Raw genomic sequence first — 27,266 nt, 5'->3', positions numbered from 1 at the left:
GTCATTCGCAGACATCCTGGCGCCCAGTCTATTGGGTGAGGGGTCTGTGACGACTTGTTAATCTAATGAATAATTGATTTGTTAAATCAAATGAAAAATGGTGTGTCTGATTGGTCCAGACGCTACAGGCCATATCTGTATTCATTGATATTGACTATAATAACTGATCTTTTTGGCATACAGTAGCTGGCAGCTAAGAATGCAAATGTTCAAACCTAAAGTTTGAGCATCTATTATAGACAACTGTCTCTGTGGAGACGGAGGACTGAAATGATGACTCATAACTTGTTGGAACATCACAGAGATTCATTTTGGTGGCACTCCAGATGAGGACAGTCAGTTGCTGCTTCTGTGTACCCTTCAAAGGACAAGACTGGTCGGTAAAAGCATGCATTTAAAGTGAATATGCAGTTTAAAAAATGCATTTGAGTGGAACATTAGGTTTAGATAGCTGGCATATATTTTAAATGCTATATGACTAATTTAATTCAGCTCCTGAAAGTAGTTTGTTGTCAGCTCGTTTTTATTTTATTTTATTTTATCTAAGATAAGAAACTATCTTAAGGTTGTTGTTTTTTTGGTAGGGAAAGCTTAGAATTTGTCACAAATTGACCTTCTTTCACGTCACAAAAGTTCTCCAAGCAGAAAACAAAACCATTTTCATCCAATTTCTTTTCACATGTGCATTAAGCCTTACTTGTACAAGATTATTTTTAGATTTGCTCAGAATAGTTTCAACAAGGTTTGCCCTCTGTGCCATCACAGGTGTTGAAAAAGAACAACAGAGATGGCATTTACCACACAATGAGGCAATCATCAAAAACGTAATATTGCACGTCTTCGATCTTCTCTAACTCTAGCTGATGCTGAAATCTTAATTCATGCATTAATCACATCACGTCTGGATTATTGCAATGCTCTATTCTTGGTCTGCCTAAAAAACTTATTGCAAGGTTACAGTATGTTCAAAATTCTGCAGCAAGGGTCCTCACCTCCACCAGGCGTTCTGCTCACATTACTCCTTTACTGCATGATCTTCACTGGCTACCTGTGGCATCACGTATTCACTTTAAGATATTACTTCTAACGTTTAAGGCATTAAATGGTCTTGCGCCTCCATATCTATCTGACCTACTGTACTCCTATTCTCCTGCCCGGTCTCTCAGATCATCTGAGCTTGGTCTTTTGTCCATTCCTCGTTTTCGGCTGTCCACTGTAGGTGGTAGGTCATTTAGTGTTAATGCTCCGAAATTATGGAATTCGCTACCCCTTACACTTCGTAATATACCATCTTTGTCTACATTCAAGACTCAGCTAAAAACGTATCTTTTTAATATGTATTTTGGACAATGTGGCCTTGTGTGTTTTGTATTGTGTATATGGGTGTGCAAATGTTTTGTTTAGCACTATGTAAAGTGACCCTGATCTATGGAAAGGCACTATATAAATAAAACTTCTTCTTCTTCTTAATCAATCTAATTTTCTCATGGTAACATTCATCATCATTTGCTGATTGCAATACATGTGATTCATTAAAATGGCATGCATCTGTCAATACTGGCAGATGATTTGTGTTTATTTGAAGCATATTTCAAAACCACAGACACAAATGGCTTGGTGGACACAAGTGGATTAACAGGCATTGATGGATAGACATGGGTTAGAGTTCTCGCTTTATGGCCACAGAAGGGCCGTTTTGACTCCACCCACAAGTCTCGACTCCAGGACAACTTTAGAAAGATTATCTCAGCAACAGCACAGGTCACAGATGCTCAGTGTTTTAGCCATAGCTATGCATCATATCTTCATCTGTAGTTTGCAACCAACAGGTACAGGAAATAGAGACTGTATTGTAAGCAGCCACCACCGAAATAAAGGACCGATCTCGGAAATTGTACATACTCCTGTACAGAAGCCTTCTTTTTGTAAGCGTAGATTCAATTTGTCAGGCATCACTGCAGGCACCTGTATACGCACACAGAAAGGATCATTAGCAATTAAACCCGACAGGATAAGAGGAGGGAGAGCTAATGAATATCCAGTGTGTTCCACACGTTACAGATCAGCCAGTGATAAGAGGAAGTGTTTAATGAGCTTCCCTTTGTCAGGACTTGTCCGTACCTGTTCAGGCAGCAATCCTCTCCTATTAGCACTCTGATTGAAATAATGCATCTATGCCATGAAATTACGCTTATACTGTTTAATGAATTGTTCAGACAGCTTTGCGTATAAAATGACTTGATATGATTGGAAAGGTTGCGTTTTATATAGAAGGTTTTCATACTTTTTGACACCAAGGACCCCTACATATGACCATATGCAGTACACAACCATTCAAACATTTGGGTTCAGTAGGATTGTTAATGTTTTTCAAAGATTTAAAAAATACAGTAAAACAGTAATATTGTGAAATATTGTTACACTTAAAGTGTTTTTTTTTTAAATTTTAATATATTTTAAAATGTAATTTATTACTCTGATGGCAAAGCTGAATTTTCAGCAGCAGTTGTTCCAGTTCTGTCACATGATCACAAATTATTCTAATATGCTGATTTTGTCACTGGGCATGTGGAGACATGAGGCAAGGGCTCAAGTTGCAGGAAGATTGAGTCTTTTTAATAATAAAAAAAACAACAACCCCGAGGGGGAAAAACAGGCAGGCAGGCTAGGAACAACAATACAGGTAGACAATACACACCATGAGCACAACTGACGAAAACCAACGGTTCAGCACAGGACTGCAGACATAATAAATAGGGAGATAAACAAGGAGGGTAACGAGGGAGACACAGGTGGAGCAACTGAAACGATAACAAGACGGGAGGGGACAGACAATAAGACAGGAGAGAGCACATGGCACCAAACAAACACACCACAAGCCATGTGCTCAAACAAAACCTCAGGATTGCCCTCTGGTGGCCGTCTTGGGTACTCCAGCTGCAGACTGTGACATAACCCCTCCCTTAATGAGCGGATTCCAGACGCTCCACCAAAAGTCAAAGAAATCCAGGAGGGAGGCGGAATGGAGGTGGACTAGGGGGAGGGACGGCGGGCCAGGCCCGTGTAGGGGAAGAGGACCTGGATCCTGAGGTAGATCATGGAACCAGTGTAGAGCGTAAGCCCACCAGGGCGGAGCAGACAGAGCTGAAGCCTACCAGAGCGGAGCAGGCGGAGAAGAGAACCACCACTTGAGAGGAGCTGAAGTAAATGCCGCCGCCTCGGGAGGTTCTGCGCAGAGGCCACCACCTCGGGAGGAACTGGAGCAGGCCCTGAAGGCTCCTGGAATGGAGCAGGTTCATGAGTGGACTCTGAAGGCTTCCGGATTGGAGCGGGTTCTGGAGTGGACTCTGAAGACTCCCGGAGCTGGCGAGTTCATGAGTGGACTCTGAAGGCTCCCGGACTGAAGCGGGTTCTGGAGTGGACTTTGAAGCGGCCCATGCACACAGAACAGCCCCGAGGTGAAAAGCGAAGATGGCCTTCTTGACTAAGGCAGCAGCAGAGAAATTGGGTGGCTCTGTAGCGGTCTCTGTGGCTGAGACAAGGAGAGCAGGTTGCTCAGTGACTGTCTCTATGGCAACAGCAGTGATAGCGAGCGGCTCTGTGGTGGCCTCCATGGCCGAAACAAGGGGAGCGGGCTGCTCAATGATGACCCTCATGGCAGTAGTAGTGAGAATGGGTTGTTCTGTGGCAGGCTGTTCTGGAGCGGGTGGCTCAGGGGCCTCTGGGTCCATCAGACTTGGGACCACCGGAGTCTGCTCCTCTAGGACCACCAGGCTAGGGACCACCAGGGTCAGGTCCTCTAGGACCACCAGAACTGGGACCACCAGAGTCGGGTCCTCCAGGACCACCAGACTTGGGACCACCAAAGTCAAGTCCTCCAGGACCACCGGACTTGGGACCACCAGAGTCAGGTCCTCCAGGACCACCAGACTTGGGACCACCAAAGTCAGGTCCTCCAGGGCCACCAGACTTGGGACCACCAAAGTCAAATCCTCCAGGACCACCAGACTTGGGACCACTGCAGGCAGGTCCCCCAGGACCACCGGATTAGGGGAAGCGACTGAAGTCCTTCTCCTGCGCTTGCAGGGGTGAGGCAATAAATGGGTGGCCACCACCGAGGAAGCTGCAGCAAGGCTAGAGGTGGACATGTCTCTCCCTCTGTGGGCTAGGAACTCCACAAATACCTCAAAAGATAGATGCTACATATTAACCATTCTCTCTATGCTGATAGGCTCATCAAGGGCATAATTAAGCAAATCCTTGAGAGCTGCATTGTTATAATCCAGCTCCTCCGCAGCACTCCTGAACTCCACAGCAAACTCCCTAGGGCTTGGTATCGAGTTCGATACTTTTTAGGCACCGAACGAATTGGCTCGGTACCATCGAGTATTGAAAAACGTCTCGTCATTCAGTACAAAATTTCGATACCTAAGGGGTTAATCTCATCAACGTCAGTGAGCCAATAAGCCTGCAGCACTAGGTGTGCTCGACTAGAAGCGGCGCAGATCGATCAGTGTTTGACATCCACGAGAGCAATTCGAAAGTGTGCGGAGCAGTCTGCTCGCTATAGCTCTCGTGGTACTGTTATACACCAATCGGTCTGCACAGTCAGTCCGCGTCACCGGTTACACTCAGAGATGTGGCTCACACGTGAGGCTGTAGTGTGAATGCATCCCAGCCCCCTTAGATGTAAGGCTACATTTACACTGGCGCGTTTTTGTTTTAAAATGAAATTGATCCTCGTCATACTGGCGTTTCCACTGCATTTCAAACCGGCGTTCCACTATCTCCGACAAACAACAGACCGGAAGTAATTCGTTTCCAATGGAGAGTAGCACGGGAGCTACGTGGAGTTCCGATCATATGCAGATGTCCGTTCATACTACAAGACCGAAAGTGCGTGTTACGTGATTCATGCACACTATAGCATCATGCTACATAAGACAATAAATAAGATTTATATTCCGCTTTTACTCAACTCACTTTAAACCACCATCGAGTGTTTGTAATAACTTCCGATTGCCGTCTAATGTGTGTTTTGGCCATGTATTGTTGCTGAAATTAAATGTTATTATCTCGGAGTCAGAGCAGCGATCGTGGAAGAGAGTGCACAGGCAGACAGCGCTGGAAGCTGCTAATGGTCATCAGTAAATCAGTGGAAAATGAATAGAAATTATTATTCCGTCTGAGCTATGCGTTTTAAAACGAACACGCGCTAGTGTAAATGTAGCATAACGTGTAAACTGAAGACTATTTGAGCTTTATTAAAACTATTTGCACTGATTTATTGTGTTGGTTACATTTTGCTCCTTTGTGCAGTGGCTCAGGAGATGAGTCTTTGAGTCTGTATAAACATCAACAAGCTGAAAAATAAAACCAGAGTTTTGTTTTTTAGATAATGTAATCTTGTTAAAATTGAGTTCATAAAATTGGTATCGAAAAAAGTATCGTTCAGGAACCGGTATCGAAGTCAAGGTATCGGTATCGATATCGAACATTTTTGAACGATACCCAGCCCTAAAACTCCCTCAGGTTAGGGTCGCCATGATTTTGCCAAGTAAGACATGTTCCTGGATCAACATTACTGTCTAAAAATACAGACTTAACCCAATTCCTACCCCTAAACCTAACCCATAATTTATTCCTAAAATCAGAGGGAAATGATAGCTGATTAACAAGGGTGTAGAAGCACCTAATCCTGATTGTAAGCCTAAAACTGTCATTTCCTGAAAAGTTACCTCTCAATTCTAATTGGTTGATTGGAATGATGTTCCTGGATCAACAAGGATGTTGATCCAGGAACATGTTGTACTTGGTCAAAATCACACTCACCCTCAGGTTAGTCCCGTTGATGGAGGAAACTCAATGCTGCTACCTGGAGCATGCGTTGGTAGAGGGGGCTGCAGTTAGTCACGGCTGGAAGCTGGAGTGAGCCCATTCTCCGCTGAGTCCTCAAATGGCTGATCCGTTCTGTCACAAGGCGTGTGGAGAGATGAGGTGAGGACTCAAGTTGCAGGAAGAATGGGTCTTTTTAATAATAAAATTAAACAAAAACAAACCGAGGGGGAAAAACGGTAGACATTAGGGCTGCACGATATATCGAAATTATCGAAATATCGCAAATGTAAATTTCGCAATATGCATATCGCAAGGGTGTGTGATATCTGAATTATTTTAATAATAGACGTTAAAGAGTTAAGTGCAATAAGTTGCAGAAAACAACTCTTTGCCGTCTGGTCTTGCTGTCTGACTCACACCTGAAGCGCATGCACACGCCGCATCTGGCGCAGCGTCTCTTCAGTTCTGCTGCACACGTGCAAATACGTGCTGCTGAATATGTCACTAATGTTAATCAAACAACAAAACAACTATAACAAAGATTAATCTAAATTTAATTCATACAGTGAACACTATGCATTGTTATTTTACACTTAATTATAAAATTTCTGTACCTGAATACTATTGTTTATATCAGTGTTTCTCAACCCTGGTCCTGGGCGCCCCCCAACACTGCACATTTTGTGTGTCTCCCTAATCAGACACACCTGATTCAACTCATTAGCTCATTAGAAGAAACTCCAGGACCTGAAATTGGTGTGTCAGACAAGGGAGACATACAAAATGAGCAGTGTTGGGGGGCGCCCAGGACCAGGGTTGAGAAACACTGGTTTATATTATCTGCTTCTTTTTCTTTTTTCCAAGCACTGTTCACTTGCCTTTAATCATGTTTGAACTTTCTCAGACTATAGATTTTGCTGTGGTATATGAAGTACTTGTATGGAAAGCAAAGTTACAATGATATAAAATTAGTGTCATTAATTTTTTTTGTTTGTATGTTCACACTGATGTTAAAATTACATTTTCTTATGACATAAATTTTTACGTAATGCTAAAACACTGCTGGTCACTTTCAGAAGTTGTAGTGATTCTTTCTTTTCCAAGAAAGCATGTGAAACAAATTGAATTGGCAATATCGTATCGCATATCGCATTTTTTTTCAATATCGCACAGCCCTAGTAGACATAATACACACCACAAGCACAACTGACGAAAAACAGCAGATCAACACAGGACTGCAGACACCTGGAAAATAAATAGGGAGATTAACAAGGAGGGTAACAAGGGAGACACAGGTGGAGCACGTGAAACAATAATGAGGTGACAAGATGGGAGGGGACAGACAATAAGACCGGAGAGAGCACATGGCACCAAACAAAGACAACAAGCCATGCGCTCACACAAAACCACAGGAGTGCCCTCTGGTGGCCATCTTGGGCACTCCAGCTGCAGATTGTGACAGATTTGGTGTTCAAGAACATTTTTCTTGTTATTATCAATGTTGAAAATGGGTCTGCTGCTTAATATTTTTTTGGAAACCATGGTACAGTTTTTCTTCAGGATTCTGAATCAAATCGAATTAAATTAATGAATGAGTTTTACCTATTCAATACACCATTTACTGCCACGTACTGGCAGTTTTGATTTCTTATTTAGAGTATACTTTTCATTTACATATGAATAAAAAAATCTGAAAATAAAATGTAAAAAACATATGAATAAAAAACTACAACCTCAATTCCAGAGAAGTTGGGACGTTTTGTAAAATGCACCTCAGTTGAATGTGCTTGACCTTTGAGCCCTCAGATGGCATTGCATAAGAAACCATCATGCGGTGTTAAATATAGCCACATGGGCTCAGGAGTACTTCAGAAAACCACTGTGATTTAAAACAGTCTGCTGCTGCATTAAGAAATGCAACTTGAATATCTGTTACTCTAGGAGAAAGCTATACATCAATTCTATGGAGCAATGCTGCCGAGTTCTCTGGGCCAGAGCTAATCTCAGATAGTGAAAAAGACAGTGAAAATGTGTGCTGTACTCAGATGTGTCCACATTTCAACTTGTTTCTGGGAAAAATGGATTTCGAGTTCTCAGTCCCAAAGACCAAAGGGACCATCCAGACTTTCATTAGCGACAGAAGCAAAAGCAAACGTCTGTCATGGTCTGGGGGTGCAGCAGAGCAAACAGCATGGGTGACTGGCGTATGTGCGAAGGTACTATTAACATGGAGGCATATATTGGAATTGTACAGAGACACATACTGCCATCAAGATGATGTCTTTCATGGGAAGTCCATGGTTATTAGATCAAGACAATGCCAGCTCTCATTCTGCATGTACTACAACAGCGTGGTTTCATAGAGACAGAGTGAATGTGCTAGACTGGCCTGCCTGCAGTCCAGATCTGTCTTCTATTGAAAATCTATGACCAGTCATGAAAAGGAGAATCAGACAATGACGATCACAGACTGCTGAGCTTCTGAAGTCTTTTATTAAGCGAGATTGGACAAAAATTTAGCTTGCAAAACTTTAACGATTAGTATCCTCAATTCCCAAACAATGAAACATTGTAATTAAAAGGTAAGTTGATGTGGCACAGTGTTAAACATGCCTCTGTCCCAACTTTTTTGGAGTGTGTTGCAGCCATCAAAATCAAAATTTGTTCATATTTACAAAATATATTTGCGTTGGTCAGTGAAAACTTTGGAAATTTTTTCTTTGTACTTTTGTCAATTAAATAAAAGTCACAAATCACAGATTCTTGATTTTATTGCATTTTACAAAATGTCTCAAATTCTCTGGAATTGGGGATGTAATTAAAGGGATAGTTCACCCAAAAATTAAAAATGAAAGGAAAAAAAAAACTTTCTAAAGCTACTTTTTGTAATGACTATTTGATGTTTTTCTCATTTAACACAATAATGGTTTTAAATTATCTTTTGTGGGTAATTTCCGATGAAATTGATTGAAGATGAAGATTATGTATTTTCATCAGTTGACAGCCCTATAGATGTATTGATATTTGGTGAATTGCCAAGATTCAGAGGTGTAAAAGTGGCTAGTGGAATTTCATGTGTTGAAAGAACAGTCTAGCTATCATGACCTGAATAAGCCAGTTCTCTCTCTCTCTGACCGCTGTTTGTTACACATCACCTTTGTGCCACGTCTCCTGATGCAGTCTGTTCATTCGGCCGGTCATGAGCCATTTCCCTCTCTGATGGCAGAGATTGTTGGTTGTTAGCGGCTTGAGAAATCATTACTTTCCTCCGTTTAAATGGCAGAGAGAAGTGCCTAGCGCTGATAGGGGAAATGTTTATCTTTTTATTGACAGAAATCAAATGGAGGACTTTCCCTCAGGGAAGGAGGGGGAGGATCTGGCATTGGGACCATGCTTGGTTGGATGACTGAGGTCCCTGAACGCTTTCAAGAGCTACAGACTTCACACTTCAAATCAAAACCTTCTAGCGTGTCAAACTTTTATTTGACAAATCTACAACAATATAGTATACAGCAGTACTTGTTGACAATAAAACTCAGTAGGTTTTTACATTGCCTTATGACAGTGTGAGTGGTGCATCGCTCTTCAAATGTCACCACCACAATTTTTCCAAAACTCCTAACCCTAAGCATGAGCTATAGTACAATACTGTAACAAGCAACACTAATTAGATACTCTCACTATGAGTCATATTCCGGAAGCATCCATTCATGAATACTTTTTCTACAAAGCAATGCTGCTGTTATCAGGATGGCAGTGTTCAGGTTGTGTTTAACCTGTTAACCTGTCCTGCACCCCCCATTTTGCGACTCACAGCTGAAAATGACCTACCTAACCTAAAATGGTAACAGTTCCTGACTTCAGTGTGCTACACACACAATTTTGGTGTCTTTGGAAAGAAGACCCTTTGGGCTTTACTATCCATCACCCAGAGTTGATAATGCTCAAAAAGATAAAAAGTTATAGACACTGAAGTGCTTTGAGAAAAATTGTACCACACTGATTTTTTTTTATATTTAATATAAAAATACATGAAATCAGTCCTGGAGCAATCCAGAAAAGTAATGGGTTGAAAGTCACATGTCTCATGGGTTTATATTTCAAATCTGAAGAAGATATCATGAAAAATGAGATTCCTGCAACCATTTTTCTGAGACTATGTCTAGTAACCCCCCACCCCTGTTTGAGGAAAAATATTTACCAAATGTATTGAAGGGTTCTACAAACTATTTTAGTCATTATACATACCACTGCATAGTTTTTCAATTATAAAACAATAGACAGAATCTTAGACATCGTATAAGTGATTTATTTGAACACTAGAAAAATACAATAAGAATTTGAGTTAATTTGAGTAATAAAAAGAAAAAAGATGTTTAACTATGTATGGCAAGTACATACTGTGATTGCTAGACATACAGCATTTACACTGATAGCTGCTCATACAGTCAGTAATCACACGCTGATGGCCGGTCATACAGATGGTAATCATACAGATGGCCGGCCATATATTCAATAATCACACTCTAATGGCCGTTCATATAGACCGCATTCACACTGATAGCTGTCATACAGACAGTAATCACACGCTGATGTGCGCTCATACGAATGGTAATCATGCAGATACAGCCACATTCCCCACAAAACACACACACATATATGAAAAATGTTGAAGAAAAAAAAAGAATTATTTGTGTAAAAAGTTGATCGCTAAGTTACGCCCCCATCAGATGACAAGTGCGTCACAGCGTGTGTCATGAGCCGTCAGAAGAGAGCGCCAGAATTCAAATAAAGAATATTCCGCTTATCTTTGCCTTTTTTTAGTGGATGGTCTCATTCTGTTTGTGACACTGTATGCTACAAAACCATGTTGCTTTTTACTACCAAGATGCAGTTTTTTGAGCGCAAGTTATTCCATAACGGATACAAACAATAACTGTCCCTGAAGAAATGAGACGTAAACAAAGGAATTACCATCCATATTACAATGTTATTGTTTCGTTGGACTAAAAGTGCTCTATGGGATGTTGTTCAGTGGACCCTTACCTTTCTAACTAAACCAGAATTCACAACTGTCGACTCGTTATTACGATGAATCTGGTACATACTGCGTTTTGATTATGCATGTTTTGATGTTACTGCTTACACAAATTTAGCAAATACATTCTTTATAAGCTTTCCTTTGAAAAACAGCAATCTATCGTCGATGCTTGAGGCTTTGACCTTTAGAATGATATATAGTTTGTCAAGATTAATTATGTCCCTTTTCATTTAATCTATTCGTAAACATTGACACGTGTAAACAAAGAGCGTTCAGTGCGCCGGCGTCCAGGTGCGGGTTAACAGTCTCCTATAGGTAAAAGCTGTTCTGTAGTGGGTTGTATTGAATGTTTTCTTTGACACATTAAAGAACTATCTAAAGATTGAACTTAAGAAAAGGTCACAGTGTCAACTACTGTATATGTACAGGTGCATCTCAATAAATTAGAATGTCGTGGAAAAGTTCATTTCAGTAATTCAACTCAAATTGTGAAACTCGTGTATTAAATAAATTCAATGCACACAGACTGAAGTAGTTTAGTACCAGAAACTTTTCCACGACATTCTAATTTATTGAGATGCACCTGTACTTGGTGTCAGATTTTCTTTTGGGTCTAACCACACTGCCATCTAGTGCCTACAGCTCCCACTCCATATGATACTAGTTCTCCGGGTAAATCTCACAAAGGATCATATCAGTCAGATCATATATTTCTTGCCAAAATTATACTTTGCCTATTTTTAAGACTATTTAAGTTTTTTTTGTCAAAGGTAATTTCCTTTTAAAATGTTTTTTTTGTTGTTGTAATTTCCATTAAAAATATTATCCTGCATGGATGTATCGATTTATTTTTTCGTTGTATTTTTTAATATTAAATTCATTTTAGCAAATAATGGAATGACGTATGTTACTGTTTAATAATAATACTTAATATATTAATAATATGTTTTAAATATTTAAATAATGTATACAGATTTTTTTTATGAACTAAATCAGAATTGGCTTGTGTGGTTGTCTTTAATTGGCATGAAAATAATGTGATGCATTTTAATGGCCCTAAAAATAGACTCCGTATGACCTAGATAGATTCTTAACAGGTTTTTTCACCCTTCTAGCAGAAATATTTTACTGTGTGACTGATGTTTTAGCCTGACTGTCTGGCTGTTTGGAGTCAATTTAAGTGTGTTAAAAAGAAACTCCAGAGTTCCAGTCCAGCTAAACTCAGTTTTGTGGTATACAGCCAGGCCTAGTAACAGACAAAAAAGTCGGCTATGATATTATTGCTGCGAATGAAACAGATAAACTGCAGGAATTTTTGAAATTCAGTGTTATTTTCTTTTCTGAGAGTTGCTTCCAGCAGCTGAAGCATCCAATGTGTTCTTTTCACACGAGACATCATTTTTTTTCTTTTACGTTTTGTTTTCTGTTAATTTCCCATCTCTTGCAGTCATCTTCACAAAGCACATCTGGTCCTGCTCAGAAATTCCCAAAAAAAATTCAATGGGGCTCAGATGTACAAACACACACACATACACACATTTGTATATTATCACACCCAGTCTAAAAAGTGTGGCATCAACAATTTGTCACACACTCCATTGAATCAATATAAAAGTTATTTTTCATATTGAAACTGTTATACACAACATAAGTTGATGCACATATGACAGCCTCTGAACTTGGTCAATACTAATCTTATAGCAGGCACTGGACTAAAAAATACATTCAATCAGTCATCGCTCCAGAAATAATTCAACGGGTCATCTCGTTAATGCTATAAATTAATTACAACAATAAAAGAAAATTTCATCATGAACATACATGAACAACAATATAACATTAAACCACACAAAGTCCAAAATGAAATTTCCCTTACATTCAGCTTCCAAAAGTGCATTCATTCATCTTTGCCATGTTACATTCATTTATTTGACTAGTGCTATACGCTGTATTAACAAAAACATTAATGGCATAAATAAAAACACTTACACTGACAAGCTATTTTTTTTTTTTTTTTTCCAAAATGCAATAAATCCATTGAATCAATATAAAAGTTATTTTTCATATTGAAACTGTTATACACAACATAAGTTGATGCACATATGACAGCCTCTGAACTTGGTCAATACTAATCTTATATACAGGCACTGGACTAAAAAATACATTCAATCAGTCATCGCTTCCAAAATGAATTCAGCGGGTCATCTTGTTAATGCTATAAATTAATTACAGCAATAAAAGAAAATGTAATCATGAACAAAATGACATTTCCCTTATATTCAACTTCCAAAAGTGCATTCATCTTTGCCATGTTACATTCATTTAGTTGACTAGTGTTATACGCTGTATTAAAAAAAAACATTAGTGGCATAAATAAAAACAGTTGGACTGACAAGCTACGCAATATCGCATTCATAATCGAATGCGACTCATCTACGATTATGAACGCGATATAGCAGTGATCTACGGCTCTGTGTATTAAATGCCACTTCATCTGAAAGCAGGTGATCGGCCACGCCGTCCTCAAGCCCGCCCGCCTCTGCTCACTCAAGCCGGCCTCCGCTCACTCTGGCCCGCCGCCCTCCGCTCACTCTAGGCCGCAGCTCACTCTAGGCCTCCGGCCTACGCTCACTCAAGGCCGCGGTGTGTGACGCTATAATGGGTTTTAATGTTTATGTCTCGTCGCTCCGGCCGGACAGGGCATCACAATATGGTAAGGGGAGTAACATTTCCGTCACACGCTTGCGGTATTCGGCCAATCACAACGCTCTGGATAGTTGGCCAATCAGAGCACACCTCGCTTTTCAGACCGATGGGCATTGTAAAAATCGACGCATTTCAGAAAGGAATATTTTTCAGAAAATAACGTGTTTTTTGAACCTTAAACCGCATAAACACATTTCAGTACACCAAATACACAAAATAATGTTCTTTTTAGCAGCATTATATGACCCCTTTAATACCGACCAGATACAATACTGATTTTGGCAGAAACTCAATTAAAAAAAAAAAGGCGTTTATCGCATTTTGGAACCAAACTCTTCATTTCATTTGCCATACAACATGCACACAAGAGCTTTTTGAGGAACATCAGACATTTTGCCTTGCCATGCTATGCCACTCTCACCATGCAAGTATTCAGCCAGTCAGCCTCTCCTCTAGGAGTGTGCCTCTAAGAGGTCTGGGAGTTTATAGCCTATGCAGCACCATGCCTCATTAGATACTAAATGAGAAGGAGAGAATGACCCCTCTACCCCTGAGCTGCTTATGGAATTTCACCAAGTCTGGTGCAGAGTAGAGCGGCGCGCATAATGTATGTTTATCAGGCATGCTAGAACTAAATCGGCAGCCTAACTGAAATGGAACCTTAAAAGGTGACTGATTTGGAATGTTCTGCTTAGGGGTAATATACACAGAATGCACTCTAATAGTCTGGAGCAGGGGTCCCCTTACGAAAAAGAAGTTTATTCAAGTGTGCTTTTAGTATACTGAGTATTGAAATAGTACACTTACAAGTATACTACTAGTACACTGATATTTGTATACTTACTACATAAAGTTTACTTAAAAATATACTTGAACTTTACTTAAGTATACTTACTAAAATAAACTTGAAGTATACTACTTTTTGGTAAGGGTCTCCACTGCTTTTTAAAACATTTATCTTCTTTTAACTTAACACAGTGTCTAAAAAATACAGAATTTGTATGTACATACTCATACATAGATATTTACATATATAGTGCAGTCATCCTCATATTCATGTCATTCCATTTAATAAATGTCAATGGGTTCCAGTGTTGTTTTGGGCCCCATTGACTTTCATTGTATGGACAAAATTCATTCATTCATTCATTCATTCAAAACATCTTATGTTGTGTTCCACAGAAGAAAGTCATACGGGTTTGAAATTACATGAGAATGAATACATGATGACAGAATTTTCAGTTTTATGTGTACTACCTCTTTTATTGCTGCTATATTCTTGCCAGTTTCAGACTGTTGACTTTTGAGCCTGACATGTCAAATATTCTGGTCCTTTTTAAAACCGATATGCGATTATGTCTGCCGACGCCATCTCTGAAGATCACACTCACACACACACACACCGTTAGACATTATTACCTGTGCTTACATTAGCTCTCCACTGTTTTATGGTGACCTAACTGGAGCATAAATGTGTCTAATGGCCTGTTGAGTAAATTTGTGGGATGGTGACATACAGATTTGTAGACCCACCAATCATTCATGACACTGGGAGCACAGCGCACTATTATAGGCTCCTTTGTGAATGTGCCACAGACCACACAGCAATTGGTCAATAACCCGGACCCTTGTCTACTTGAAAGGTGGGGGACTTGGAGAATAGCCTAGTATGGTTCACCTGAGCCTGAAATTGGAAGAATGTGTGAATAGGAGTGAATGGATCAGCCTAATGTGTCCCAAGGCCAACACATTCATTTCAGATGCACGGCTCCCACATCTGTGATTTATGGAAAATGCTACATATGATTCATCATTATGAAGAGCTATGGCCATATGCCATTTTTACAAAAAAATATGCATTACACGCAGACCTTCCACAAGCCATCGGGGGAAAAAACATACAGCTAGCTACAGGCAATCATGTAGAGATGCAAATCAGCATGATGTGTTGCACTGTATGCAATGTATGTGAACCCATATCATTTTGCCCATTTGATATTGATCTGTTTATTGATCAGGGTGGATTTCACTTTCTAGCTGTGCTGATTGAATTTGGCTTTCCCTTCCTCTTCAGCACTCCAGTGTCAAAAGCAGCAGAAAGATCCAGCAGAATAAGAACTGATGATTTGGAATCAGCTTTTGCAATCCGCAAGGCTTCCGTGACTGACATGTACTTACCACATCTCGAAAATTAAAATGAAAATTCTGTCATCATTTACTCACCCTCACATCGATTCAAACCGGTATGGCTTTCTTTTTTTCTGTGGAACACAAATGAGATAGTTTGAAAAAAAAAAATCTCACTGATCTTTCCATGCAAAGGGTTACAGTAGTATTATTTATATACTATTTTGTATTTTACTTTTTTTCAATTAAAGTGCCCCTATTATGGATTTTTGAAAATTACCTATCATGCAGTGTGTAACACAGCTCTAAGTGAATGAAAACATCCTGCAAAGTTTTAAATCTGAAAGTGCACCTTGTATAAAGTTATTGTCTCTCAAAAGAAAGAGTTGACTCTGAATCATTGAAACGAGTCGTTTTTAAAACGAATCCCAAGCCGTTTCATGTTGACGTCAACATGAAGCATTAACATATTGCCTGCCCACTTGATGGTCTTTTCACGTTGGTCTGAATGAAAATGCTAATTTACTCTTTGCCACTAGGTGCCGCTTTTGGAGCGGTAAAAATAGTGGTTTCCCCGGTGACGCTGTACACAAAGTAGCACTGCGCTCATAAATGCTGCTTTATCAGGCATTACAGGCACGATGAAATGAAAATGAGACCAATCGGACCAATCACCGCAGATTAGCCTCTCGCAAAGGAGGGGTTTGGAAAAATGAATCGTTCAGTGAATCGTTTGGGAGTCGATGAGCAAATAAGGTAAAAATAAATGCATATTATAAGACAATGAAAGTGTTTTTTGACATTGCATGCATGTCAACAAGTTGTTGGGAACTACCAAAACCAAAATATAAACCTTTCATGCCCCATAATAGGGGCACTTTAACATTTTATTTTTAGTTAACACTTTTAACACGATTGACAGATTGCAACTGAAGTTATGTATTCTTGTCACCATTATTAAAAGTCATACAGGTTTGGAAAAACATGAGGGTCATTAAATTCTGAAACAATCTTTATTTTTGGGTGAAAATTCGCTTTAAAATATCAGTTACCTAAAAATATCTTCAAATTTTGAATCCATTGTGATTAATTGTACAAACACTTGTTTTAGCTACCAGATTGGAATAAACGGGGGCTGATGTGTGGCGTTGCAAAGCTGGGAGGATTCTTCACGTTAGCTATTTATACTAGAGGGATGTAAATTGTGTTGGTATTAGTTAGGAGCACCTTTTCTCTCTGAAGTGCTCCTTGTCGTGTGTGTCTCTGTGTGAGAGCTAATCAGAGGCTGTTGCCAAGTAAAGCGCAGAGTTGAAGCCACCCCGCAGAGTGCAGAGCTATTGATTGGAGCCTTGGGGAACTGTAAGGTTTCAAACACACACTCTTTTACAATAAAGTTGCCCTAAAACAAATGTAGACTATTTTTTTTAATAATTTATTTTAATTTTTTGCTTCAGTGCAGACTAAACCGGTTTGTATGTTTTCCAGCAAGAAGCACAGCAAATGGTTGGTCTTGGTCTCCCTGTGTATTTTTCTCACTTAAGTACTATTCTGTATCCAGCTTCTGCAATAAATGCAAGATTGCTGAGGGAACCCTCATACACTGCTTTTGGGAGTGTTTAAGGTCCAACAGTTCTGGTCAGGTGTTTTCTTTGAATTGGAGAAAATTTTATCCTGCCCTCTGCAGTTTAGGACCTAAGATCTGCCTACTGGGCCTAACACAGGACCTCCCTCATGGCTTTAAAGGTACTCAGCTCTTGCAAATATTGCTACACTGTGCTCGCAAGTGTATTTTGTTGCAATGGATAACGACCATAACCCCTTCGGTGGCCCAGTGGATAAGTATCGCCAAGGGACTTATCCCTAACGAAGCCTACTCCACAGCACTAAGAGATAAACCCTTTAAGTTTCATAGGATCTGGGACCCCTTTCTTAAATACCTAGGTGTAGAGGCGGAACATATGCCATAAAAATCTAGCGTGGAAGGGATAGAGGTGAAGTTGTGTGTCCCCTCCCATTTATATATATATATATATATATATAATTTATTTATCTTTATGTAGGCATATGTATATACTTATGTATGCACGGATTTGCGTTTGGCTGAACCTGTGGGTACTTACTCCTTTAATATTTCTTTGATGTTTGTAGAATGTTATGTATTCTGTGATTTTATTTTTATTTCAGTTATTTATTCTATCCCTTCCTCTGTATTTTGCTGTTTTGTTTTTATTTTGTTGCATTATTATCATTGTCATTATAAATTATCCCTGTAATTGCTTAAAAATACAATTAAAAAAAAAAGTACTATTCTGAATATTTGTTGTGAATGTTTGTGGTATATAAACAATGGATTCCTGTTGAACTTTTCAAAATGGCCACAAACACTGGTCCAGACTGATTTTATACACTTTTTGGTTACGTCACGTTTGGTTTGAGTAGGTGTTTACTCTCACCTCTATACATTGAAATCATCAAGATCCATGTTGAGCACATTTTCTCTTGGCTCAAGCATCCAACAGCTGTTCTTACTGCAGACAGGCTCTCAGCAGCATTAGCACATCCTCTCCACTGTAGCACTTCCAGCACAGAACACGACCTGCAGTCTGTAACTCAGAGGTCTGAATGTATGGCCAATTCGAGTGATGAATGAGAAAAATCATAATACAATAATATGATGCAATGACATTATTTGCATTTCTATTTTTTGACGGTTCCTCTTGGATACTCTTGCCAAATGCTTTTCATTTCCTGAAGGGTCCAGGTCAGCTGCTTATTTCCAACGGTAAGCTATCATCAAAGAACCTAATTTTGATGGTTCTTACTTCTAATCAGAAATGCATCATATATTTATCTACAGGCGTCCAGACGCACGCTTCCAGCAAAAGAATTCCAATACTTTTTTAAATATGAAATTAAATTAGGCCTAATTGCTCTCCGTTATTTTTGACAGAAAGTCATTTCTGAATACATATTTCAGTTTTGCTGTGCTTCCCTAATACACATTGTGTTGAATTATATTATATTGCGGTAGTGGTAGATAGCGAACCAATAATTGTTTGCGAGAAAATAAAATACAACTAACCATATAATCATGCGTAGTAGGATAGCAAAATAAATAAGCTTATAAAGAACACTTCCCATATCCCATATCTTTTATTGTCTGATTGTTTGATCTTACGATGGCATTTATCTATATATCTAGCTATGGTATTTTGACAAAAAATTATTGACACTAGGTAGAAGCTAGACAAATTAGAAAGATGCCAACATTACATTGTCGAAACCATGAACAAATCTACACAATTTACTGTAAATATATACTAAATTAAATATGGGTTCACTTGCAAGAAGGATAAACATGGTTTGTGCCAACCACTGTTTTGTGTCTAATAAATAAATAATATATTTAAATATTGGGTTGTACTGTTGGGTTTCTATTTGATGTCAGTGTAAAATGTGGATCCTGAAGCAAAACAAGTTGACAGCCAGTGTTGTAATGGACGGATAACTGCATTGAGACTGTGCGCTGCTGCCATCTTTGGACAGCCTAGCAGAACAGCATTCTGTTAACATAACATTTTGCTTTTAAATCCTGCCAAACGAACATCTTGTTCTACAAAAAAAAAAAAAAAAGAAGAATTTTAAATAATTAAATGTTTAAATAATGTTAAGAATTAAATAAGAATTTAAGATTTAAATTAGTTAGAAATTAGGGTTATTGTTTTAGTAAATCAAACTAATTACATGTTGTTTTTTAATCAGTAGGGAATCGAGTGAATTTCTTTTAATGTGCATTCATAAGCATGTTTAAAAATTTTGAAACAATCTGTCATCTCAGTTTTATCTTATTCACTTTAATTTATGCATCTCTTCTGACAGAAGAATGAAAAGGGATCTCTAGCGTGCTCCGGCCTAATCATCTGAGGCCTTTATGTTGCTTGATAGACATGAAGAAAGATAAAAGGTTATGGCACATAAAGTCAGTTAAGCCTCAGAGGGCCACATTAATTCAGAGCAGTGCACCATACAGGCTAACCCCTTCCTCTCTCACCACCAGAAGTGAAGAACTGAATATAAAATACACCATCTTTGCATTCTGCTTGAATACCCGCTGAGTTTTCAAAAGGGGCAGTCAGAAGTAGAGATGGACAACTTATATCAATTTTGGACTGTCCACCAAATGTTTTGAGGGCTATGTGTGAAAACACAATGTGGCCCCATCAGAGTCTCTCAGTTGAGTCACAGAAAGAGACATTTGTTTCAAGTGAGTCTTCTGGCTTCTCTCCACAGCTGAAACAAAGCGAAGCCAATGCTGATACGAAAGAGAAACTTCCTCTGCGATTACGGATCTTTGAAAAGTTCCCCAATCGACCACAGATGGTGAAAATCTCCAAGTTGCCATCAGACTTCACTGTGCCTAGAATCAGGTACTGTGTGCACTGAATGATACCTCATATCTTGTGATGTGTTGAAGAGAGAGAAAAAAAACTTACATTAAGGAGGTTTCCAAATCATATATATGAGTGTAATTGGACTCTCTTGGTGGTGGCTTTTACTTACTTATTCCTTTACACTGCATGCCTCCTACTTTGTCCTCAAGAATCCTCTGAAAACGTGAAGTCCCTTGTGTGTTGCATGTGACTGTTTGGTTATGTGTGTGCCGTGGGCGTGTGCCGCAGGGAGAGCTTCATGAAGCAGTTCATCGACCGACAGCAGCAGGACCTCAGCTGTCTGCTCCGTCGCCCTCCCTCAGCGTCGTCCTCATCCTGCGACCATTCCAAGAGGTCTGCCATTGAGGATAATAAATACATAGATCAGAAGGTACCACACTCCATCACTCCCACGGTCTGCCCCCTCAATACACACAGGGACTGAACAATACATTCATGAATGTTCTGAAAGGAACAGATCTATTTCCCACGCAGCAAGACTTAAATAACCAGAAGTTACATAACTACATTTTGTTGATTATATTGGGATGTTTTGGTTTGCTGATATCAAATTCAGCTTTACCCATATAATAATAACTGTTTGCAAATACAGCTGTCTGAATTGTACTGTGTATTGATCTGTGTCTCCTGTGTGCATCTTACTGTCTAAACTGCTTTTTCTTCCTAGCTCCGAAAGTCATTTAGCATCCGGCCCGTAACCTCATGGAAAAGGAAACCACTGTCAATAAAATTCTGCGGTGAGCTTGTGATCTTCTCCCAGCATTTTTAAAGCTTTATTTATTTTATTTAATTTTATATTATTTTTTATAAAAAAAACACATTCAATGACTGAGACTGATATTTTGCTTATAGTATGCACATCATAGCAAGGCTACAGATTTATTACCATATAGTCATTTAAAAAAATCAATGCTAATCAATTTTTCATAAGTGCAAACATATTTATAGTCATAATTTTTTGAAATTTTTATGTTCAGATGAATTAATTCAGTGTGTTATTAAATGAGACACTGATTTTTCCAGCAGCCTGAAATTTTAAAATAAATTTATATTAGGATATTTGGTAACACTTTACTTAAAGCCTTTATGTATAACTGTCATGGCCCTGGACTGTCTGAGTGTGTTTTTGCTCTCAGTGACCTAGTTTTTCCCTTGTCTGATTGTGTTATCTGATGCACCTGCGTCTCGTTAATTACCTTGTTATGTTATGTATTTAAAGTGTAGTCTGCCCCATGTTTGGTTCTCGAGTCTTCAACGTCTCCATGTGCTACGTGTGTCTCCAGCCTGCCCTGTGTTACCCATTGGATTATCGTGATTAAGGACATTTGTTTGAGTGAGCAGAGGGAGAGATCGCTCGAGGGCCATACCAGACTGTTTCTGGAAATCGGCCATCTCACCACCTACCTGGACGACACGCTCTACGCATTCTATGACGCCAGCCTGAACCCCGTGTTCAGAGCGCCGTCATCCGAAGATGGTCCTCGAGCGGATTTCGCTGCCTATGTGGAATGGATACTGGAGAGAAATGTATCCCCATTCACCGTCTGTTCCAAGCCGTGGCCAGTGAGATCGCGGAGAGGAGCTCCGCCCACTGCACCATGGCTGAGGGTGAGCTAGTTATAGATCTGGGTGAATGGAAAACGTAGGGAGACCTTATAGACTTGTAGACTGACCTGCCCTTCTCCTCCCTCCTTTGTCAGAGCCCTAATTGCCTTGTTATGTTATGTATTTAAAGTGTAGTCTGCCCCATGTTTGGTTGTCGAGTCTTGAACGTCTCCATGTGCTACGTGTGTTTCCAGCCTGCCCTGTGTTAACCCTTGGATTATCGTGATTAAGGACCTTTGTTTACTCCTGAGTTCACTCCTCGTCTCCTCGTTCCTCGCTCCTCACAGTAGTGCAACCCTGACAATAACACATTATAAAAGTAGTTTTAATGTATTAGTTATGCTTTGTAATGCACCCTATAATGCATTGTACAATCTCATGAATAATTGTAACCACAGTTAATACATTATAACACTCTCCGCCTCTGGCTCCTCCGCCCCCTTCTCCGCCGCCGGTGGTCGGCCCCCTGGAGTCGCCAGCCCTTCCTCCACCATGGCTCCTCCCTCCATCGGCTCCACCGTGGGTCGCTATCATGGCTGTGGCCTGGGTCCCACCTGGCTCCCCCTGCTCCAAGTCCTTCCTGTCTTCTCCCTGGCTCCTCCCTCTTGCCTGATCCACCCTGGCTCCTTTTGTTTCCTCCATGGCTCCTCCCTCCATCGTCTCCTCCCTGGACTCCCACCCTCCCTCCCTTTGTTTCTGCGGCGTGAGGACGCGCCTTCCAGGAGGGGGGCGAACTGTCACGCCCCTGGACTGTCTGAGTGTGTTTTTGCTCCCAGTGACCTAGTTTTTCCCTTGTCTGATTGTGTTATCTGATCCACCTGTGTCTCGTTAATTACCTTGTTATGTTATGTATTTAAAGTGTAGTCTGCCCCATGTTTGGTTGTCGAGTCTTGAACGTCTCCATGTGCTACGTGTGTTTCCAGCCTGCCCTGTGTTAACCCTTGGATTATCGTGATTAAGGACCTTTGTTTACTCCTGAGTTCACTCCTCGTCTCCTCGTTCCTCGCTCCTCACAGTAGTGCAACCCTGACAATAACACATTATAAAAGTAGTTTTAATGTATTAGTTATGCTTTGTAATGCACCCTATAATGCATTGTACAATCTCATGAATAATTGTAACCACAGTTAATACATTATAACACTTATCAGTTCATTGTTACACTATGCATTTTAAATTCAGTTATAATTATTTACGACAAGATAATGTATTACAACGCAAATGATGAATAATTATAATGCATTATACCCTTTAATAACCCTTTATAATGCATTATACATAAATAATGCTTTAAGTAAAGTGTTACCAGATATTTATTCATATTATAGATATGTGATGGGCCAGCAGGAATAGTAATAGAGCTTTGCTTTGTTCTCTGGCAGCTTTGGGCAAAAACACATTAATTCCTATGCAGGGTGAAAATGTTTTGATTTTGATCCTCCATTTCCATGATTTCGACTCCATGTTTGTCATCCAGCCAGCCCGGCAGTCAGAGCAGATAATGGCATCTCCATATCAATATGTAACCCTTAGTGGGTCACCTGTGAGCATGAATGAACAAATTAATATTTAAAAATCTGGCAGCGATGCAGCCACCTATTCCCACACTTTGCTTCAACCGCTCTCGTCTCAGTCGTTAAGTTTCAGATCACGTCGATGCCGTCCCCACCTCCCTTGTGTTATATACACACACACACACACACACACTCATACTCCTCACCTTGTCGACCCCTCCTCCTCCTGCTAAGCAGACAGACGGCACATCAGTAGCCATCCCACGTTGTCTGTGCCGTCTGGGGCATTCAGTCTGTCTGCATCCCTCATCAGCCAGGCACTCATCACTCTGAGTGGCCATAAATAAGGGCGACGTGTTCTCTTGAAGCTGAAATTGTCATTAGCTGTGTTCTGGTACATGAATCTGCAATTAATGGACAATAGAGAGGCGGTGGTGAGCAGACGGCTTTTCAAAGCATACATAGATCAGCACTGATTTAGCGCATAAACAGCCAATGGGATCACAGCGGCGGAACAATCTCCCAATACTGATTATAGCAACAGCCTCACCAGTTACATTTCATCTCCAGACATAGCTTTGAAAGATTTGCCATTAATAAACTATCAGAAAGCACCACAAGGGGCTTCTAGACTATTCCTTCTTACAGGTCTCTTGTTCTTTTAAATAGTGTTGCAATTATTTATTTATTTTTGGTTTTATACAAAGACTTGTTCTGCATGTTTTGTTACCTGTTCAAGCAGTTGTCACAAACACAATATATGGGTCATCTTCAAAAAACAATGCCGTTTGTGTGAGAAAAATGCAGGCAAATTACTACTGCTGGAAATACAGTAAATTCAAACCTCAAGCCCAAAGTAACTTAAATATATATAGTGATTTTATTTCAATTTAGTTAGATTTGTTTCTACATTCCATGAAACTGAAATGTAATGTGATGAATGAGTAGAAATTTGATATTCCAATCAGTTACATTTAAAGATAAAATTATGGTTCATTTAATTCAGTTCATTATGTGCACTAAACGTTAAACTTTATAGCATGATTAAAATTTAAATTGAAAGAGTTAAATCAACCAAATATTGTGTCTAAATTCAGTATGCTGTTAAATAAATCAGTATTAACTCATGGGAAAACACAAATGGGGTCACTTGCTGAGAATGTCCCACATGCATACAGAAAGTTACTTCAGTTTAAATGGAGTCAAATGAGTGATCATCATCTACGTTTTGTAATTTTTGGCAGAAGTGGAAGTGGAGCCTAGTAGATATGTAACCTCATATACCTATACTAAGTATGCCAAAATTTTCCTAGGAGATTAATTCCCTCCTACTGCTTCATCTTCTCTTCACTGTTAGCCTGAATATTTAGTGCACCACAGGTCACATTTGACCACTCTGAAAAAAGGATTAATTAGTTTCCTCTCTGTGGGTGCCCCGTTCCTTAGAACTGTTTCCACCTGCACAACACAGTGTTAGCTAATAAGAACCATCTGCTGTGTCGAATGTACAACAGCGTACATGACAGACAATAGTGACATAGCTTAAGGGCTGTTCACTCATGATCTTCACACAATCCTATACATTTACAGTATGTGTAGTAAAACTTATTTGCATTTGTAGTACCCCCAAAAATGAAAACCTTTTGCGTTTGTAATGTGAATTATTTCTAAGTGAAAAAATAGTGGAAATAATTTAGATTGGCACTTCAAAATGGAGATAGTTGTTCGATTTTGATGAATAAACTGCTTAAATGAGTCATGCACAGCAAGACTAAGAAATTAAATAAAAGCCTATTTGGATTTAATGCACTACTCACTCGTGTTGTGGGTTATAATGCTCAGGAACAGAGTTAAAAAATAAATTGCAACCACTGTTTCCTGACATCATCCGCTTTCGGAAGCCCAAACATAGACGTTTGGGCACGGAGTTGAAAAAAACAGCATTTCAGGCGGTCGCACAGCGGACGAGAAGCGCAATGTCGCGTCGCGCCACATCTTTAAAGTTTAAATACATTATTTTCTATGAGTGTAGGCACACCGGGGAATTCTTTTTAATGATATTCTAATGGGCCGCTTTGTGATATCACAAAGCCCGGAAACCAACGCTTTAGTCCAAACGAGCCGTTCGTTGTAGTTCTTGAAAAGGGATTTTTAAAAAATGAAATATCTCCCTTTGGAGTGGACTTTGAGTTTTGTAACTTTCTAGATCTTTTTTATGCCCAAACATACACACTACACACTGACTAAAATTAAAAAAGTGAAAAAGCATAATAGGACCCCTTTAATATTGGATGGAAAATAAAACAAGTGTCATGGATGCATTTTTTCAAAGAATACCACACTGTTTGTGTCGTATTTGTTTTTCTCTTGACCTAGTTATGGTTTATCTGTGTTATTTTTTTTCAGAGCCTGCACTAGACAACGTATGATGAGTGGCTCTTTTGAGGGTCAGCCAACAAAAGAGAGATCCATACTCAGTGTCCAGCACCACATCCGCCAAGAACGCCGGTTAGGAAAGCACATTAACATGCTTTCACATACTCATCTATTTAATTTATATAAGGATCAATGGATGGATTTATAGTCATAAAATGCACTACATTATGCTAGTGTGTTAACCTGCTCTTTTTGGCACAGGTCCCTCAGACATGGCTCTACCAGCCAGAGAATCAGTAGAGGGAAATCCCTGGAAACACTCACTCAGGATGTGCGTACACACACACACACACACACTCAGATATCACCGATTAATAGCTGACAGCACTATCTGTGACTATCTGTGATCTCTGACATGTGTGTGAACTCTTCAGCACTCCAGCACGGTCCGCTACTGTAACGCCCAGCGGGAGGACCGTGAAATCAAGATGATACAAGAGAAGAAGGAGCAGGCTGAGATGAAACGGTATTTCTGACACTCCATACACTTGCCTTGGCATGCGGTCAGTCGAACAGATCTTATCCCCCCAAACAAAACATGCCATGTGGGAGTTATTACACCATATCTTTCTCTTCTACTGTATGCTGATGGTGGCATAGTGCCATCGGTGTATGACAACAAGACATATTGCAGGGAGGCAAAGCTTTTGTTTTAGGTCGGCTGTATTTATTTGCTGTGTTCAGGGGGCAAGGAGGTACTGTAAAAGAGAGATCAGATCACATTTTAGCTGATTTACAGATACAGTACACTAAAAGAACTAGTAAGGTCCCTTCTGTGCATCCTATATCTTTCTATCTTTTCCATACTTTAATAAAACTAATAAAAGCAGTGTTTTCTGAATATGAGATTTCAAAATGATTTATTAAGCCCAGAATTTCTTTTCCCCAGAAAAGTCCAAGAGGAGGAACTCCGGGAAAACCATCCATACTTTGACAAAACACTCTTCATCGTTGGTAGAGAGCATCGCTTCCGAAACTTTTGCCGAATGATTGTGCGGGCCCGTTTCAATGCGTAAGACCAAAGCAAATACAAATCCACTGCAGTATATTATGTTACAGTAGCATTTTCATACGCCTCAATGAGATGACTAATCCTTTTGTACCATAATCACTGAAAAAATGCCATGTTGTTTCACAAACTGGTGTGTGTGTGTGTGTGTGTGTGTGTGTGTGTGTATGTGTGTTAATGGGCTTTTTATGAATAGGTTAAAAACGGATCCCAATACAGGCGCAGTGAACAGCACAAAATACCATCAATTATAGTAAGTCCATCAATGTTTAGGGCCGTCGCACCATGATAACCTGGTAATATACACAATTCAGTATATAAAAAAAGGATTGCAGCTTACACCGGCATCTTTCTTTTGCAATAAATCATCATTTAAAATTGATGTAATGTAAATTAAATAATAATATATTATTTAAATTGTAAAAATATGAGTACATTAGGTAACACTTTATTTTATGGTGTCCGTTACAGGTTACATGTACTTACTATTATAATAACAATAAATTATACATAATTACATGCAAGTAACCATAAGGCAA

The 27,266-nt window shown here is 39.6% G+C and overlaps 1 pseudogene; it reads left to right on the top strand.

Moving 5' to 3' along the window:
- LOC107694586 (sodium leak channel non-selective protein-like) overlaps positions 1–27,266 on the top strand; it is a 65,202-nt pseudogene that overhangs the window by 18,988 nt on the left and 18,948 nt on the right.

This window comes from Sinocyclocheilus anshuiensis, unplaced genomic scaffold, assembly GCF_001515605.1.
Source record: "Sinocyclocheilus anshuiensis isolate Anshui unplaced genomic scaffold, SAMN03320099.WGS_v1.1 scaffold3163, whole genome shotgun sequence".
NCBI lineage: Eukaryota > Metazoa > Chordata > Actinopteri > Cypriniformes > Cyprinidae > Sinocyclocheilus > Sinocyclocheilus anshuiensis.
The sequence above is the reverse complement of the archived record's forward strand: the minus strand, read 5'-3'. Positions and strand labels throughout refer to the sequence as shown.